Here is a 19,720-nt window from a genome sequence, read left to right as displayed (position 1 = left end):
AAAGGGGTGGTGCAGAAGCAAGAATGAACAGCTGGGAAAAAGGTGCTGGATCATCTTTCAGCATGAGCACCACTCCAACTGTTTCAACTATGGCATTAATGCATGCTAGGATTTATTACACTGTTAGTATCTCTCTCCTTTCTCCCCTACATAACCTTGAACTCGTTAGTCCCCCTGTAACACTAAAGGTAAACAACAGTGTTTAAATAACAGATCTTAGCAAAAGCACAGACCACACATACAAGCACAGGCCATCATGACAAGTTAAAACCACAAGTCTTAACTGCTTGGACAACGTCCAGCCAATTGAAATATTAAAAGGAAAGAATTGTACTTCAGTAGAAATAGTTTCTCTCCCTGGTAGGCTACCATAAATACTAGCAACGTGCCTGCTTTTACTCAGTCTCTCTCTCCTACAGCTCCCTTCCTTCCCCTCACCTTCCAGATTAAGACACAGTTTACATTAGACAAACATTTGGGTAAATCCCCTCCCCTGAGGCTTCAGGGTTAAAGCAGTATGTGCATGTTTTTTTACTCATCTCCTGCAGCAGAAGTAATTCAGAATGCATCAGACATAGCTTTTAGACTGCAGTGCAACAACACTGCTGGAGTCACTGCTTCTTTGACAAGAACTAGTACTGCTTCTCTGAGAACAGCTAATAGAAAGCCTTGAAACAAACAAAATATTATGAGCTCATTAAAACTTGCCTTCATTTCTATAGCTTCATAAAAGCCTAGAGACACAATTCAAGTACTCCTGCAATCAGCTACCAGCTTATTATTACACAAATAACTTTTAAAGTAGTTAATTTTCAAAGCAAAATCTGCTACTTACGTGAGCTAACTAAAAGAATGCTTTAAGAATTAAAGGTCTAACTGCCATAGTTGAGCTTTGACTTCCAGGTATTCTATATAAACCACTTTTACATAGGCTATTTGAACTGCTTCTTTACAGTGAGGTAGGCAACTACTCCCCATTTCATAATTATGGAATACATGCCTAAATGCAAGAATAAAATATGGTTTTCCTTATTTTTAGTTCAAATTAGTGTTCTTCAACTAACACATCTGCAACAAAATATTTTATGTCACATCCCAAACAAATCTGCTTTGTATCAAAAGAACCATTGTGCACTGAAAGCCTCTCTGGAAGTTTCCATTACAAAAGGAGAAAAAAGAAAACTCACAACCTATAGGACTCAAGAATACTGCTCTTTATAGTAGTCTGCACAGAACAAAATTGGTTGATGCAACGTTCAGCTGACAGCCACCATCCGACATGCAAAGAGGGAAGGGGGGTGTTCTTTTAGGAAGCAGAGCTTATATCCTGAAAGCTAGGCTAAAATGAAACTCCAAACTTTAGTGTTTCACACTGTGTCATCCTTAATTACTGTCTCCTCCATTTCTTTCCTCGTATCCTTTATATAACCCACAAAGGAAAAATGTGGCACTAGTAAATGCTTCCAATCCTGTTCTTCTACCCCTCCCCCCACAACAGACAGATGCCCTGCAGGCTATATCTGCAACTAATATGGACTACTTACAAGAGCTCCCCAGTCGGTTCTTATGTAACTAGGCTCCACCTCACCCTATTACTTATGTAACAAGTATTAAGTAGCATCTATTATACAGGAATCTTCTGTATTAGTCATATACCCAGTAACTTTCATTCCAGTAGTTCTCACACAACACATTCACCGAGTATTCAGGCTTCAACCCCCACCAGGTTACTACTACTGAGGAAAAAGAGAAAAAAGAGTAATTCACTTCTATCTAGGGACAGACTGAGAACAGAAAAAGTGCTATGAAACATCTGTAAATCAAACGAACCATCACCCTTAGAGCATGAGCAATTATAAATGTGAATTTGTTCGTTGGGTTAGAGGCAGAACCTAAACTTACATCCTGCCATACAACAGAGGAACTAGCACTGAATTACTCTGAAAACACAAGCACCCCACCCAAACAGTAACACTGACTCCATCCCTTAAAGTGTGACGCCTGGAAAACGTACATTTTTTTTTCCACTTCCCTTCCCTCATCAGAATATTGAAATTTAAAAAATACTCAGAAAATGTATTTGCTAAGCTTCCAAGCCTACCCTAACCTGTGTGACAAGTTCATTTTTCTTCTCCATCTCAAAAAGTGAAAGATGGGGCACTTCATTATATTTGCATACCATCGTTTTCATTTCCATCAAGTACATACTTAAAAATCTATGTTAGAGATGCAGGCCATCCACGGCCCAACTATGTCATACATGCCACATCAGCCCACAGAAAAGCTGCTCAACTCCTACAACAGGATCCAACAACGTACAAAGAAAACACCCGTCCATTGTTGTTTCTGCTGTTGTTTTTTCCCCCCATAACTAAGTTCTGCTCATTTCATAGCCTTCAGGTTTTCCGTTAGGCCCTCAACCCCGGCAAAGCAACACTGACGTGCGGCGACCTCCTCGTCGGAAGAACAACTCCGCACAGCCTGTGCGTTTTCCTCAGCTGTTTTAATGAGGTCACTTAAAACACCGCTTAACCCGACTCTTTCAGGAGGGTATTCCGGGGAACCTAACTCGCAGCCAGGCCGGGGAAGCCGAGCCGAGCAGCGGCGGGTGCGTGAGCGCAGCGGGCCGCGGGCAGGCCCCGCTCACCGCCCGCTCCCACGCTCGGGCGGAGCGAACAGGCGCCGAGGGGCAACTTTCCCTTGCGGTGGGCGAAGCCTTTACGCGGAGAGGAGGCGGCATGGAAAGCTTCCCCCGAGAGCAGCTACACCCTGGAGATGGGTGGAGAAGGAGGAAAGAAGCGAGAACCTTCCTCGGCGGCAGCTACAGCCTCGTGCGCAAGGTTAATGGGGGAAGGGAAACGGGAACCAGCGCGGCACCGACGGCGCTGCGCGGGGAGGGGGAGGGAAGCGCGGACTCTCCCGGGCAGCCGCCGCCAGCTTGGTCTGCAGCCAAAGCCCACAAGAATGCAGCGCGGTCACATGACCTCCGGCGGACGTGCAACTCCCTTCCCTCTCCAGGGAGACCCTGCGCCATCTTGGACTGACGCAGTTACAAAAGCAGGCACGAGTTGCTCCTCTCTCGCTCTTCCCCCGCTCCTCTCCTCACAAGCCCCAGCACTGGTTGGGAAGGAGAAGCCCAGGCCCGTTCACGCTCTCCTTGCCACCAGCTCTTCGGGGGGAATCCCCCGCCCGGGAAGTCCTCCCTGGCGCTGGGATCATGGCGCCCGTTTTCTCCCTTTGCACCAGCCTCCCCCGGCAGCTCCCCAGCCCTGCCCAGCTGCGGCTGCCCCTGCTGCAGGATGATGTCAGCGCCAGCCAATCAGAGCGCGCCGGGCTCGCCCGGCCGGCCCGCCTATTGGCTCCCGCGCAGCCCCCTCCCCCCTCCTGACTCAGTCTCCGCCGCCGTTCGCTGCGGAGCCGCAGCCCAGGCACGAGTGGGGGGAGGGGAAGAGGAGGGGAAGGAGAGGGAAAAAAAAAACACCCTACACAAAAAAAAAACCGACAACCAAACCCACCAAGACGCCAGCCGCCATTTCGCGCAACAACAGGCAGAACCCGAGCGAGCAGCCCCAGCCAAGCGCCCTAAAGAGAGAGAGAAAGAGAGAAACAAGAGATACACGCACAGAAGAGTTAGACAGGAAAAAATACCCATAGACTCCGCCATGATCACAAGACGTTTAATCGCCCCCCTCCTCCCTCAGACTCAATGCCCCATTACAGCCGCCTCCTCTGCGTCCAACCAAGCTAGCAGATCCCTTCACCTCGGCTCCCTCTTGCCGCAGCAGCAGCTGTTTAGAGCCCCAAACTCTCTCTGCCCAAGGTGTGGGGGGATGCTAGTCTATGGCGCTGCTGCTAACTGCTTCTCCAGTCACCCGATTGTGGCGGCTCCATCGAGGCAGGGTAAGAGCTGCCAGCCCAGCTTTTATCTGGTGCCCCGAGTTTGCGCACTGAAGGAGGCTCGCTCAGCCCCTGGTGGGCGTCGAATGAAACCCCAGCCGCCGCCTCCCCTCCCTCAATCAGCCGTATCGCTGGAGGGGCTGAAGCCGGGCAGGGAAGGCTGGGCCGTGTGCGGGCAGGACGGGAGCTGGGAGGGGATGGGGCGAAAGGAAGAGGAGCTCGGTAGCAACGGCAGCAGCTGCGGCTGCCCTGAAACGCTGAGCGAGCCCCTGGCTTTGCCAGCTTGTCTGGATGAAAGCAGACCATACCTGCTCCCCAACTGCCGTTCCCTAAAGGTGAAATAGGCTCGTTCCTTGCAGAAAAGAAACGCCTTTAGCTAGCGCTGTTCCAGACGCGTTAAGAAGCCCTCTCCTACTTGCCTTATGAGCCTTAAACGTTTCGGGGAAGATTGTCAGCCTCAAGTGCCTTATTGACAAGAGAGATTCAGTCAAAACCCCCAATCGCCCTGAACGGGTCTCAAAGCTCCTACGCCCTCCCCTTTTCCCGCCCCACAACTAAGTTCCTCTGCGTGCGTCAAGAGCTGAACGGTCTGCCTAGCTCTTCGCGTTACTTTTTGGCGAAAATCTACCCTTCGGTTTGAGATTCATAAAGAATAGTTATACTGCTCTCCGTCGACGGTCATGAGGCGGAAGCCGGAGGTGGGGGGGGGGGGGAGAAGAGCAGCTGAAGAGGGAGTTTTGGCGTTTCTGCCTCAGAGGATACAGCTCTGAGTCAGACATCCTCCCGCCCGCACTCGGTTCCACAACAGCCGGGGTCGGAGCCCCTGCCCCTCCCCCGCGGTCTGCGCCTCCGGGGCTGCGGATAGCCCCCGGCACCAGCCCCAGCTGCGGCCGCCCCTCCTCCCCTGCCCTACTTCCCTCCACACCTCCTCGCAGCCCCCCTGCCCAGCCCCTGCCGCAGTCTGATGTCTTGACCGCGCCCAGACCTGAGCCGTTCAGCGTAACGTGCAAAGCGTTGTTGCAAAATGGACACTGAGGGCTCAGCCGGCTCACACTGCGCTCCCAGCCCGTAAGCAAAATGGCGGCTGTTTGGCTTCGCCTTGGTAACCCTGCCCCTGCCAGGCGGGGCGGGTGAGCCCCGTGCAGGGGGAGGGAGGGGAGAGCGGACGCCATTTTCCCAGAGAGGCAGTGACATAGAGGGGAGCGTAGGAGGCTGAAAGGAGGGAGACACGGGAGCAGCGGCGGCAGCGGGGTTTGTACACAGGTCCCAAGGCAAAGGCGCTTCCGAGCTGGTCCCTGTAGGGCTCTGCGTACTGAGCTAGGTTTGGGGGGAGGGGGGGGTCTCCTCTTTCTTTCCCGTTCTTTCTTTTAGCAGAGCCTGCTGGGAGTTGAGTCCTGTCTAGTGTAGGGACATCCGCAGTGGGGCTGTTGCATTGTTTTGGTTGGGATAGAGAAGGGGCTCAGCTAAGGGGTCCTGCTACCTGGCCTGTGACAATTACAGGTGAGTCTTTGGTCATTGCCAGCGTATTCTGCTGTGGGTGCTTCGGGGAGGGGGGTGGCAAAAAGGGAGCGAAATGCGACGGGAACGTCTCATAATCCTTGGTGCGTGTATAACTCCCTTCTGTCTTGAAATGCGCTTATATACTATCTAAGTTTCCTTGAATTTGCTTTTCCTTTTGTGGGGTTTGGTTAAAAAATGGCAGGCTGTCGCTATATCTTGTGAATATGGCGGGTTACTGTAACTGGAGGAGCTGAGGAGAATTTTTTGGCAGTTATGCCAGGTTTATGCATTATGCTTGGAAAGAGAGCCAAAAGGCGCTATTATGTGACAACATAGGCTTCCTTAGACTCTCGGTTTTAAGAACGGGTTTGTGTGTTATTGGGACTGCGTATTGAGTTTTATGAACCTTAGGAAAACCTGTTCTCTTTCTCCATCCTGTGTATTTTTGCTTTGTGATACTAAAATGGCTCGTTGTAGGCCTAATATCTCTGCCTTCCACACCCCCGCCTCTTTTCCTCCCTCCCTGGTAATATCTCCGCTTCGTGGTGTAACCTGGACGAACGGAAAGCAGTCCTCAGGAGTTTCTGTGCCAATTTAAAAGGGGATCATTCTCTCCACCCCCTTTCTTGAGGGTGTAAGTAGTTATATTGGTGCATCCCTTTCTTGCTTTAGTTTCTGCAGCCAGTATTCAGGTTCTTTAGTTTCTGCAGCCAGTATTCAGGTTCCTTGGGTGGCATATTTCAGTCTCTTCCTTAAATAATCTTGAAGGGGTAGACCCTATTGCTGCAGACATAGGGGAGGAGAACAAACGGTTCACTGTGCAGTATTAAATAGGGTAGAGAAACATAATATAGTCTTGATTATAAAGGTCCTGTATTCCCCCATACTCAGCCATTGGGGAATGTGCGGTGGCTAAAAGCCCTGAGGTCCTTAAAATGGTACATACTACGTGTCGTTAAAAGCAGAAGTTTAGTGCTGCATATTGGTTTAGGAATGTTTTAGTCTGTTTATTTACAGTACCTTAAAGGAATAATAACGAAACGTTTTTGTTACTCAGGGCTCAAATCAGAGAAGACAGAGAGATATCCATGGCTGTGCTTAGAATGCATGATTAATTGATTATAATCACTATACTTTTAAAGTTACTTTTGAAAAAATGTGGGGCAAATTTTTTAATTTCCCTCTTTTGTCCTTTAGAGATTCTAAAAATGGCGGCCTCAGGCTGATGTTGTGGTAATCTAATCAGCTCGGGTCCTCCACACCCCATGCAGTGCGTTTGTCTGCAGCATATTAAGAGTCTTACTATGTTTAAATGAAATTACTCTTCCCTTCGAATAACGTACAAAACATCTCTTGACTTTACTGCGATTTAAAAATGCTGTATTCCAGCTGATTAATTTTATTGGTTATGTGTGTGAAAGGCAAGTGAACGAGACCACTCTTGTCGGGGAAAAGGGGGGTGGAAAGAGGCAACAGACTCAAGTAGATTCTTTGAGGGATGTGTACGGGTTGCTGTAAGGTAATCTGTATGCCAGCTTAATAATTTGGAAAAGCTTCTGTGTTTGTGATGGATGATGTATGTCTGTCCATCCTATTATCAACATGAAAGTGTTAACATTTATCAAAATAAGTAGTGGGTTAAGATCACTAAAACAGTCAGCTAAATTCTTTGTGAAATCACATTTGTGAACGTCATATTCACCTTCCAGGAAATACCTTTGCTGGATATCGGGGTAGTAATTCTGTGTAGTGATTCCATAGTTTGAGAATACTGAAATAACTTAATACTTACTGAAATAATGCATGTGAGATTATAACCTGTTACTTTATTAGTACACGGAGTAAGAAATTCTACCACCAAGTAATCTCTGTATTAACCTTTTTTCCTTCAATTTATTTTGTATATTGCTGTATAAATTGTATATGTGGTAATATGCATACAAATACTGAGTGAAGGTGCAGTTCCTAACCTCTAATTTTTTTCCTAAATGAAATGTGAACCTTTTAGTATCACCACTATAAATACGTTTGGGTGGGGGGAAGGGAGGTCACAAGGATTTATTATTTGGTAGTTGGTGTAGTGTGCTCTGATACAAACTACGAAGGCTGCAAATTGTGTGTTTTAAGCAACTAAAAAAAACCCCACAACTTTTTTTTTGTATGCCTGTCTTTAATCTCATCCTTGCTTTAATGAGGTATAAATTCCTACTCTAGTATAGCTTTGGAACCTTCTGGATTTAAGCAGTCAAATGTGAGGTATTGAAATGGCAAAACTGTCTTCAATCTCTGAAGATTTTTAATTTAGATACATTTTAGAAGCACTGATTTGTGGTTTGAAGTATACCTGAAGTTGAACCATAAGATAGTAAGACTTTCAGAGTGTTGTTAATGCATGCCTTTCGTGTGTTTTGAGGCCAAAGGCTGAGTGTTTTCAACCACCAAGTCATGTGTTAATAGTCCAGTAATGCATGCTCCTGTCATACCTTCCTTTATTTATTTAGATTTGATTTTTTTATAAACTGTATCTTACTCTGTTTAGTAAAAAGCACATGAATAATGTTCTGAAGAGTATATCTATGGGCCATTTTTTAAACCTCTTGCGTTTTTCTTTCCTCTCCCTAGGTTTAAAACTCCTGTTCTTGTGAATAATTTTTAAAACATTATGACTTAGGTGGCTGCACAGCTCTGCAGTCTGACTTCAGGGCCTCAGTCATGTTCTCAAGCAGACATCTGATTCAAGACTAAAATTAACAGAAAATAATTTTCTATGTCTTACAAAAGGTGTTCTTGTTTGGGGCTATGTAGTAAAAGCCCCAAATTTAAATACATAGACTTGAATTTTACAGCTTATATATTGCAAATTTTATGCACTAAGAACCTCTTGGGAATTTTGAGTTCTTCCAGAGTTTTCCTGTATGAGTTTTAGTGAGTCAGTTTGCCTTTGTGACTCAGTTTCTCCATTTGTAAAAACAGATCTGTAATCTGTTTTAAGGAGACAATATTACAAAGCAAGTTACATATTTTTTCACTCAATTCATCTTGATAAGTTAAAGCATATTCATAATTAAGTACACCTCCCCGACTAATAAAGTTTCTTGAAAGAGGGAAGGTTTGAAATCCAAATTTATTTTTTTCGAGAGACTTTCCTGATTCACAGACATTGTGTTACAAATGCCATAATATGACTGTAGTTCTAAAAACATTTATGTCTCCTCAAGCTTTTAATATCTGAAGGAAAAATCTACTTAACTGTCTCTTAGCCTTTTGGGTGAGCATTTTTTGCCATCTGGGAAGTTTCAGAGGGGAAATAATGCTGGCAATTTAGACTGTATCTAGGGAAAATTCTTCTTAGCACTGAAATTCAGATTACTTTTAGGAGTTGTTACCTCATATCTTTGGTACAGTTTCAGCACACACAACTGTTAATATTCTTTTGGAAGGCAGCAGAAATACAGAGATTGGTGTCACACTGAAGGCTGTAGTGTATCTAGTCCTGATCTCAGCTTGATTTAAGAACAGTCTTAATTTTGTGTGCATGCTACTACTAATTTTAGTAAGGAGTATTTGTGGGACTTAGTTGAGGAGTGGTGTATGTAATTGTAGAATTGTGGCATTGTTCTTAATAAATAAATGTAAATTAAGGTTTAATGGAAGTATGTTGCTATTTTCATGTGGCATTCTAAAAAAAACTGAATGGGGGTGGTGTTGTAGATTGTTGAACATACAAAATCCAATTCAAACTTCTGGAGAGATGCTAAGGACGTTTAATCTGTATTATTTTCTTTGTGACTTCTATATAAAATGAGTTGTGAATCTCTCAAAAGCAAATTTTGTTGGACAGTGTTTTTGGAACAGGTAGTGTTTACTAAATGTTTCCACTGTGCAAGTAGTAGTTTTGATTTATTGCTGAGAATGAAAGTACAGGCATCTCTTGAAAGGAAAAAAGGTTTCAGCATATGTAGAATGTGGATTAAGAAAAAAACCACACACTTCTTATTCTTCCATTTTCTGAATTATTTAAAGAGTTAATTGTAGTGGGCTTTTGAATGAATAAATATTTCTAACTACGTCAGTGTTCTCATTTTCTTACTAACCAAAGAATTGTACCCTCAAAAGTTCAAGCTAATCTCTTTGAGCATCCAAAATTCTGCTTATGACCTTCATACTACAAAAAAAACCTGCTAGAGTTGTGTTCAAAGACAAAATTGTTGTTACCTTTAAGGCATAACAAACAACTTATTTAAAAGGAACCTTGTCAGGGTTTCATAGGCTTGCTGGGAGATATTGAGATTATTTTTATTTCCTCTTACAAAAGTTAATGTGGTGTTAATGAAACAGGCAAGATTTTAAACTCAGCTGGTTGTTAGAAAATTTTAATAATTAGGTTTATCTGTAAACCTTTGAAGACAGTTTTGTTGGGTGCTTTATTTTTAAAAATTAAATTACTTTCTAAGACCTATGGTAAATCACAGTGTTAACTCAAGTTGTATGCTTCAAAAGTACAAGTGAAGAGTATGTTGAAGTAGCACACAGCTTGCATCAAGTGCAAGTGAAATGTTTGATTTGCATATTTTATTGAAACAGTGCTATCTCTCCTTTAATACGATAGTTCATACATTGCTTAGATGGAGATGCAGTGTTGTAAAACTTAGGTGAGACTTGCAAGGCACCAGCAGTTTTGCATATCGGGCCAAGTGTAGGAATATCAAAATAGTATTGATCCTAGTTTTAGAATTTAGTTTTAATATTTTTAATAGATATAGATACTAAAATGTGCAGACTCAGGCTTAGAGAAGCTAGTTTTTTTAATTCTTATTTGTAGCTGTGTTTTGTGTGTTGTTTTATGCCATCATAGTGTAGGTAATAATTCACTTTTACAACTTTATCATAAAAATAAATTACCATCAAGTTTAAAGGCAAGATGATAAGACTATATTTTAATGACAAAATTGTGCCTTATATTGCAGTTTAGGAAGGAGGACCTATAATCTCTTTGTCCATTGTTGGTTATTTTATCATAGAAAGAGATGAAATAAATATTCTGTATTCACAAAGTGAGAATTTAAAATGTATACAGAATGGCAGGTGTGGATCTGTTACCTGGAGGAGTTCTGAATATTTAAATTGGGTCTGTGTTCGTTACTCTAAATCTTCTGATTTGATTAGGTCTAAAGATACTTTTTTCTTTAGCAGTGGGTGATGCTCTTAACTTGCCTTCAGTAGACAAAGGAAGCTAACTCCTAATTAGTATGGTTATAATGGGGCTGGCTGTGTTTAAACCATATCACAAGACAGATGATATTCCAAGTCTAGACAGTTAATCCTGTCTTAACTGTTGGTGTAAAGAAACTTTTCAACTTGGAATTTTTTTTAGTAGGTTCTACTTAAACTGAAGGTGAAGACCAGAGAACTACAGCAACTTATTTATAGGTTTTGGAGAAGGTATAGATAGATTACGTCTCTTATTTAGTTTCCAAGCCTATTATGCTAGAACTGTGAAAGAAACGTGAATACGTTTATATTAAACTGATTAAAACAATACAGTAGTTATTTTACAGGCTATGTGGATGAGGTTACTCCCTCAGATGCTTTAGCAAGTAATAAACCTAATTGAGGTTTTTTTTTTAGCTTGGGGTAGAAACACTTGGTGGGAAGCCTTACTCTTTAATATCATTATGCAGGATTTTTATTAATGACTATAGTGGGGTTTTTTATAATGTTCATTCTCTATTGTCTCTCTGCTTTCCAGTAACATCTTCTGTACTGGAAGAAATGAAAGACAAACTGCATCTTTTTTTCCCCTTCTGTGTGGCAGTAGTATTGCAAGTTAAAAGTCGTGTTTTGTGCTTTATTGCTGGGCAGAATTTCTTTGTTCTTATTCTAAGATGATGTATTTCACGTATTTGTTATTGCTATTAAAAATACATACTGAAACCTGAAAACACAAAGATGTAAAGTTACAAGTGCGTGGAATCTTAAGATTCATGCGAATCAGTCAAAATAGTTTTGCAAGATAATTGCAATTAAAAATGTTTTTTGTTTCTTTGAAAGTAGGGAAGATCTTTCAGTCTTAAACATCTGTATTTTTTTTGGCTGTCCTTGAACATGACATAGTCCCTTTCATCTGTTCCTTCACCCCCTCTTGTCCTCTTATCATAGATTCATAGAAGGCAGGGTTGGAAGGGACCTCAAGGATAATTTGGTCCAACCTTTTTAGGTAATACTATAGTCTATATGAGATGGCTCAGCACCCTGTCAAGCTGAGACCTAAAACTCTCCAATGTGTGAGAATCTACTGCTTGCCTTGGGAGACCGTTCCAATGTCATGGTGAAAAATTTACCTCAGATGTCCAATTGGAATCTTCCCAGGAGCAACTTGTGCCCATTACCTCTTGTCTTTTCTGCATGACTCTTTGTAAATAGAGAATCTCCATCTTCTTGGTAGCCACCCTTTTTAAGTAATGGAGCATGGTAATAAGGTGTCCCTGAAGCCTTCTTTTCTCAAGGCTGAACAAACCTGATTTTCTCAGCCTCTCCTCCTATGGCAGGTTCTCCAGTCCTCTCATCATCCTTGTGGCCCTTCTCTGGACCCTCTCCAGCCTGCATCTGTATCCTTTCCTCCCAAAATCTTAGTTAAGAGCATTGAAATAGTACCAAATTGTTACCAACAAATATAGTCCAGATTGAACTGTGGTTAAAATGACATAAAATAATTTTTCTAACTGCTAGGAAGAATTAAAGTTTCTGTTTGAAATAGCACAACTTTCTGACTTGTTTGTGTTTAGATTTCTAGGCATAAGTGTAAGAACTAGCTGAATGTCTACAAACTGCTTCCACAAGTGTAAGTGCTGTTGTGGTATTTGTGTAAGTCAAATGCCACTGATAAGTCAGGGGAACTAGTTTTTGGAATCTACTGAAGTGAAAACGTCAAAATAGAAATTTGCTTAACTGAAATGCCAGACTTAAAAGAAGTGAAAAGAATTTACTCCTTGTGTAGTAGGTATCTAATAATTACATTAGGCTCCAAAGTCTTATTAGGCAGCATAGAAAAAAAAATGAGTGAATTATTTTCCTTGTTCACCCTCCCCTCCTTCCCCAAAGCCTTGCTTCTTGGGAGAAATATTGGGCCTTAGAATTTAGACCTTCCAGGGACTCAGTCCCTGTGAGGTATACTGTTACATTTAATAAATTTCCTAAGTAGACATGACTTACAGAATGTGAACTGTGTGCTTGCAGAAATACTTTATAATTCTCAATACTTGTCAAGAATAATAATGCAAGAAAATGGATACAAATAGTGGGTTTTTTGAGAATATGTGGTAAGTGACATACAGGCATTTTGAGTAAGTTTAATCAACTATTATTTGCCACTTTGTGGTAGATAGAGAAAAATGTTTGTATTAAAACAGCTGACACAAAGCAGCAAAAAACCCAGCAACTTTTTACTGGGAAACTACTTTGTTTTTTTTATCCTTCGCATTTCTATTTAAAAGAATTTTACATCTCACAGTGATAAAGTGTAACACACCAGTGTTAGGCTGCTTGTATATACTTCTCCAAGTAATAAGCAGTGTTTCTGTCTAAAAGTTTTCTCTTCCTCATATGCTGTACTTGTGTTGTATTTTACAATTCATTGACTCTCCATCTCAAATAATTGCCAATTTTTAATGGTAGGCCTTTTTTGTGCTGTTAAACTAATTGGCAGTTAATTTTCTATTTTTGGGGTTGGTTTCTGTAAATACAAAAATTAAAATCTGTACAAAGTATGTACAATATTGTAATATGTAAAAATATGTAAGCATAGTATTTTTCTGTATGCCTCTGTTTTCTGCTTGAGAGATTTCTGTTCAATAATCTCATTCTTTCTGTAACTGCATTTACCTTTATTTCCCTTCTACCACTCATTCTTTTTCTCCTCCTAGCTCTGTATTTTGTCTAACTTCCACTGAGAGAAGAAAAGGAGGAGTGAAGAGAGAGAAGAGGTAAGGGCAAGACTTCCATGTTTTTATGGGCTGGCATAAATATTTGAGGAAGATCACTTTCCATCACTTCTTGAGGAATACATAAGAAGGGCACCCTTGGAACAATACAGTAAAGGGAAGATAGCCTACAGCCAGTGGAAACTAGCTCTTCTGTATGGCAGGAATTTTGCTTAGTGACAGACTGATTTTAGGTTTATACATAAAGGACAACTTTCATTTAATAGAACAGAGTTGGTGTAATGCATGTATTGACCTGAAGAATTGGTACATGATGGAAATTGAAATTTTTTATGTGTGAATCTTGAATACTGTAGAGGAGGAAGGTTTTTTCTTCTTTGTTCTAGATCCCAAGCTCAAGACCAATTAATGAAGGTGGACTGTTATTCCAGATATGACTAAGATCTTAGCTGAATGTAGAGACCTATGTTTATTATATTGGGAAGTTCATGAGTATGTTAATGAATTCTTCACCATGCTTTTTCTTATTCTATATTTGCACTGGAATAAAAACAAAGTGGGAGGAGGAGCCTTCCCCTGCAGTAGTTTTGCTACAATAGCCATGTTTCTTAAATAAGTTGGTTTAATGATCACTAGGTACTGTCACAACAACCAGTAACTTAAACAACCATGATTTGATAGAGTTAGGAACTTAACACTTTTTTTTGGTGGTTTTTGTTTTGCTCTGTTTGTTTTTTGTTTTTTTTATCTGGCTGACAAAGACACATGAGGAGGAGGTGAGGTGAACCTGACTACTGACAATGTGTAAGGTCAGTGTGGAGGTTTTTGAGAGACTTAAGAGGACAGGAGTAGTTAATATTGTGATGAAGATGGGGAGGACGTTGTTGCTATGACAGGGATATAGAGAACCTTAGGCCAGTGGGAATGTTTGTGCAAAAATACACAGGAAACCAGATTTATTTTAGAACAAAGTGTTTCTTTTACATGATCTTGAAGAGTTGGTCATTAGTGGGTCCTTGTTTATATATGGTATTTGAGTGTGCCTTCCTTGTACCTACTGCCCTTTTTTTATCGGCACAAATTTGAAGTAGGCTGCTAACATATCTTTTAGGCTACCATAGAGAGCAGCAAACAGTAGCAAAGGTCTGAATTTGTACTCAGTTGTTTTTAAGCCTGCACACGTCATACTGCAGGTGCAGTGTAGTAACATTTAGAAGTTGGATATCCTTCCTAATCTCTTAGCAGAATTTATGCTGTGGTGGAGCATGTTGGGGGAAAAAGAGAAGGAATTTCCTAGTGGGTAAGATTAGTAATTTGTTTGTGTATTCTGCTCCTGTGTCTGTTTAAAGATATGTTATGTCCTCAGAAACAGCCAGTTATAAAATCTGTTGATAGTATTTGATAAATTTATTTATGCTATGTGTATTATATGATCCATATTTTTTTTTCTGGATTAATTTATGTGTAGTTACATATGTATATAAAGTGCACAAAAGAGTAGTTCACTGTTTGAAGGATATCTAGAGTATACCATTAGAAGGTCAGTATCATTAGTTTTCCACAGTAACTGACGCATAGAGAAGATGCAAGTGCTTGGAGTAGTAGTAGAAAGAAGTTCAGCAAAACAAAAGTTTCACCTTTTTTTTTTTTTTAAGTAAAATTCTCTTAATGTTTTCTTCTGTCTTCCTGTAGAACCCTATCCTGATGTAATTTTTTAAAAAATTATTTTTAAAGTTTAAGAAAAAAGAATGGAAAAAAAAAAGGTTGTAGGCAGGAAAAGCAAATGGGAAAGGTCAGTAAAGTTTAGTTTTTGACAGTTCAGGACAGTAGTTTTCACACTGGATTTGTGGACTGACTTGATGGGTGCATTTTTACTTGGAAATTTCTTTATAGATTGTCCTAGACATCCCCTTCTAAAGAAAGCCTTTTAAAAGGGGAGAAAGGCACCAACACATCTTGTAAACCGTCTTTTCTAGTGTGGTAAAGAAAATAAAACTGAGCAGTATCTTTTGATCATCTGTCTCTTACCTGAGATGACTTGTATAAACAACTAATGCCAAGATCAGCAGGAGTCTTCAAAGGTTTGAAAGCAATAGTAGGATCTTGGAAATCTTTACATCTTGCCCAGAAGACCTTTTTGAGATAGGAAACAATATTTTCAGAGTGATCTTCTAACTCCGTGAAGCCAGCTTGGTCCTACAGTTGCATGAGTGTTCTACTGGGAGCAAATGAAGTTGGAGTTTTGGTTTTGGCTTAGTGCTGTATGAGTACAGGTAGATTGCTTTTGCATTCAGATTGACTTGAAGTTACAACCAGATTAGCATTGTATGGTGGTTGAACTGAAAGGTCTTCCTTGATTTAAGATACTCATGCAGCTAGTTGGTGTATTTTTGTCAGAATAATTTTAATCTGTAAATCTGATAAGGCTTCTCTACCCCTCCTCTTCTTGATCCATGCAGGAGTGGAAATTTGACTGTACAGGTACATCGCTTTATTTCAGAAGTTTGTTCTGTTTGTTCCAGTAAGCTTCAAGTTAATTCCCTTAGACTTGTACACATCCCTTAAAAATGAATCTTTCAGTATCTTGCATGTATCCTGAGACTTCAAGAGTATGAATTTTTTTTGCCTGTAGTTGCAGGGTATGAGAGTATTGTACTGAAGTGAAAGACAGCCCCTTCTGTACTTGTGCTCTGGGGATATAAGCTGTTTAAACTTGAGGTGAACTACCTGTTTCTCTGTAAGTTGGGAAATAGTGATTTTTCAGATGTTCAGGAGTGATGCTTGTTCTAAGGCATTACAGTTACTCAAATTACTAAATATGGATAAATTTTCACCTTTTATGTATTTTGTAATATATATTTAAAGTTATATTATTTTGCTTTTAAGGACAGTTGGCATGTGTATACTTTGTATATAGACCTTATAAAGATGCGGAGCAGGCACAATGTAGAGATGGTAATTTGGTTAATACGTTAATCTTTCTGCAATGACATTTGTTAAGGACTTTGAGGTGAAGTTGCATACATCAGAATAAAATAGAAACATTTATCTTAAAGCAGCACTGTTTCTTCTCATGAAATAGTCTAATTATAGGCTAATATAATTACAATTAGATTTTTCTCCCTTAAATTTCTGCTCCGCATTTAAGGAGTTCTTTCTGCAGAGGCATTTTATTATGAAATCCCCAAGTCTTGAAACATCTAAGCTATGTAACTGAATTCTGTATTGCACCTTTATGTGAATTCTATTCCTAACATTTAGAGTGGATTTTTGCCCTAACTTTTAAATACTTTTCACCTTTAGTGTCTTATCACGTGACAGTAGAATCTGGAAATTGATTTATAGGGTAGGAGAAACAAGAACTGCAAAAAGCTGTTGGATGCACTAAGAATAGTAAAACCAGATTTCTTTTTTTTTTTCCCCCTCTTTGTTTTTTGTAGTTTTAGGGGTAAATGCGGATTTAAAAAAACGCAAATGAAAAAACTCCACTGTGTTGTTGATAAATTGATATATCGAGATATTATATCTTTTTTTTTAGTATTAAGCCAGAAGGGTTGTTACTGCTGCCACCATCTCATATTTGATTTTTACGAAAGTTCTGCGTCTGTGCCCGGATGAGAGCTTTAGTATTCTTACACATACAGCTAGCAGGTTTCTTTGTCCTACTTCTTCACTTTTCTCTTCTTAAGGAAGGTTAAATGTCTTGCAGGGGTGAGCTGCCAATGTAGCATATAACCATGTGAGTTGTACCTTTTCTAGTACAGCAAGTACTGTTTGGTTTCTTGTGACTTGAATAATATGCTGCATTATTAATAAGGTAAGTCAGAGTTCTCTGCTCAGATTTATAATTACTTTGTTTGAATGTAAGTACTGGGAACTCAGTTTTTTAATCTGTAAAAGAAAATGCAAGTAAAAGTAGGTAAATGTTACTTCTTTCTAAAAAGGTAGGAAAATAAAAAACAAAACAAAGAACCCCCAACAAAACCAAAATAAAAAACAAAACCCAATGAAGCAAAGAAAAAAAGGAACTTACTTGGAAAATGCTGTGGAAGAGTTTGTCTGGACTCCTGACACTTAGGGGATGATTGATAGCTGGGATTATGAAACCTTGTTAGAGTCTTCTGGACAGTTTGGCTAGACTTCAAGTTCTTATTTTTCAAGTGTGCTTTCTGTATAGGTGATCTATCATCTGCTTGTTTCCTGAAACTGTTCTGTATAGCTTTTGATGGTCCTACAATAAAAAAGTGGAAGGAGGGGAAAAAAAGACTTACTAATGAAGTAGGCCTGGCATTCCTTTCTGCCAACATCTGATCATGGCAACTGGATTTAGTTTTAAATGTTTGAAGCCTGTAGGATTATGTTAAAAAATAGTGATTTCAGGAGATTACCCACTTATTCTGTGATTCAGGAGTTGAGCCCTCTGGTTTTTTTTTTTTCCCCCCTCTTTCATTTACCAGTGAAAAAGTTTTTTCTTCTTCTGTCACACAATTGATCTTAGAAGGACATGGCAGAAAGGAAACATGTGGTCTTCATTAGACCACAGAATAATGTTGTGTAAGTGGAATACCTCAGGGATAATATGTAACTTATTTTCTGTTGTTTAATGCACAAGTGATGTTCTTTGTACAGTGCTACAGAGATGAATAATTTGGAATGTATAGTGCTCTTACGTTGTTCAAGCACAATTCATTAAAAAAATGGTTCTGATGTCATAAGCGAAGTGGATCATGAGAATATGGAGAGGCTTTAAGTATTTGAGGCTATTAAGTCAAAAAGCTTTTGTGTATTCACTAGAGAGAGGACTATAGAAAATGTAAAGCAGTGTGATTGAATGGTACAGTGTATGTTTTCAAGAGGTTGATCTTGTACAAGATAAATGCTTTAACCACATTGAAGAAATTTTTTTTAAGATTAAAATTGTACTATTAGAGCAAGACAAGAAATTTTGGTTTTATTTAATTGCAGTTAAAATGTTTGAGAAATGTGTTTTCATATAGAAAAGCTTTGTGGGTGGAGTCATAATGAGAAAATCTGATGAATGTAAGAAGTTGCCAAAATTTTTTCAAAACATAGTGTACTATCACTTAAAGATTAGAGTGGACTCTGACAAAATTGGAGGTCCTGTACTGTTGAGATTAACGTACAGTAGATGATAATTTAACTTTGGACCTGCAGCTTCTATATAGTGCCTTTCAACTGTATGACCCTGGAACTAACTGGAGAAGCCAGCGTGGTCTTTCTAACTTTCAAACTCATGTGCTGCTTGAATAGACTTTCCTAAATAGTGTATAATCTGCTGGACTGTAGGACATCTGCTCTAGCACCCTTCTTTCCTCTCCTCCTTGCCAGTTATTTAAATGAAATGCACCTATGAAAACACTTTTAAGAAACGTATAGGTGTTAGATTGTCAGAGTTCTGAAAGAATAACGAGCTGAAGTAGATAAGTACCAGAAATTGGAAAGTACCATATTATGATAGCAGATAGTATTTTATGACTCATCTAAAATATCAAGCTTCAAAGGATAAGCAGTCACTTTTAAGATGGATAAGGAAGGAAGTTCACCAGTGGTTACATTATTTTCTGTTTTGAACTTTCCATTTTTTGTAGTATAATCCAAGAAAAATACTGGGAATATTTTATTGTGTTATGACAATACTTCTGGTTTTGGCATGACAGTTATTTTCCTTGATCCTAGTCTTGACATCACTGTGATGTACATCATTGGATGACCTGTAAGGTCACAGTTCTGTTAATAAGTGGTATAGTGTAGTGAATTTATCCTGGGTCTCCTGACACCATTATGGGAATTCCTTGAGGATGGCTACTCATAAATAATGAGCCAAATTTGTTTGAATTAACTTGTCTGTGTAGATATTGTGCCCATGACCGCCTCCATTATTCCATACTTAACTACAGGCAGAGAAGGATTGGAGGGGTGTGTGTGTGTGTGGTGAAGACCTTAAGATTTAAGGTGGTAAAAAATAGTGAACTAGTATTACAGTCATGTTCTGCTTCCTTTTAGATTAAAGAACTGTTTGATGATGTTTGGCAAAATGAATGCGAGTTCTTCAAGTCTCTAATTTTATTTAGTGTAGATTAGGCTCTTGGATTAAATGAGTGAATTCTGCCTAAGGTTTAAGGATATATTTCAATAGCTTGCAGTAAGGTAAAAAGTTTGTCATGGCTTTTTTAGCTCCCCCTCCCCTCCTCATGTTTGTGAGGTTTTTTGGGTGTTCTTTTCCTTACAAGAATGATGTATTTGCTTGGTCAGAGTTTATGGCCTTTGTGGAACCATGACTAAGCAATTAATTTTTTATCTATACTTAGCTCTAAAAATGCATACCTCTCTCATTTTTCTGCATTACAAAAAACAAACAGAAA

General features: G+C 39.9%; 1 protein-coding gene and 1 long non-coding RNA gene across 7 annotated transcripts in view; one reads left to right on the top strand and one right to left on the bottom strand.

Annotated features, from left to right (window-relative positions):
• The window catches only part of LOC127385458 (uncharacterized), a 53,894-nt gene extending 49,159 nt beyond the window's left edge, over nucleotides 1-4,735 (bottom strand). Inside the window, exons 1-2 of the long non-coding RNA XR_007889679.1 lie at nucleotides 3,762-4,735; nucleotides 3,516-3,582 (exon numbers count right to left, since the gene is read on the bottom strand). This is a non-coding gene — a long non-coding RNA (uncharacterized LOC127385458). The remainder of the gene's footprint in view (nucleotides 1-3,515; nucleotides 3,583-3,761) is intronic.
• A 328-nt stretch (nucleotides 4,736-5,063) lies between these two features.
• The window catches only part of KMT2E (lysine methyltransferase 2E (inactive)), a 60,854-nt gene continuing 46,197 nt past the window's right edge, over nucleotides 5,064-19,720 (top strand). For 2 of the 6 annotated variants that reach the window (XM_051644109.1, XM_051644105.1), the window contains exons 1-2: nucleotides 5,064-5,397; nucleotides 13,320-13,379. The gene's annotated coding sequence lies outside the window, so the exon portion shown is untranslated. Of the gene's footprint in view, nucleotides 5,398-12,217; nucleotides 12,239-13,319; nucleotides 13,380-17,026; nucleotides 17,155-19,720 lie in introns of those variants that run through there. The other 4 variants (XM_051644110.1, XM_051644106.1, XM_051644107.1 and 1 more) reach the window with 4 other exon arrangements.

The sequence above is a fragment of the Apus apus genome, chromosome 1, assembly GCF_020740795.1.
Source record: "Apus apus isolate bApuApu2 chromosome 1, bApuApu2.pri.cur, whole genome shotgun sequence".
Lineage (NCBI taxonomy): Eukaryota > Metazoa > Chordata > Aves > Apodiformes > Apodidae > Apus > Apus apus.
Note: the sequence above shows the minus strand (reverse complement) of the source record. Positions and strands in the feature narration are given on the sequence as shown.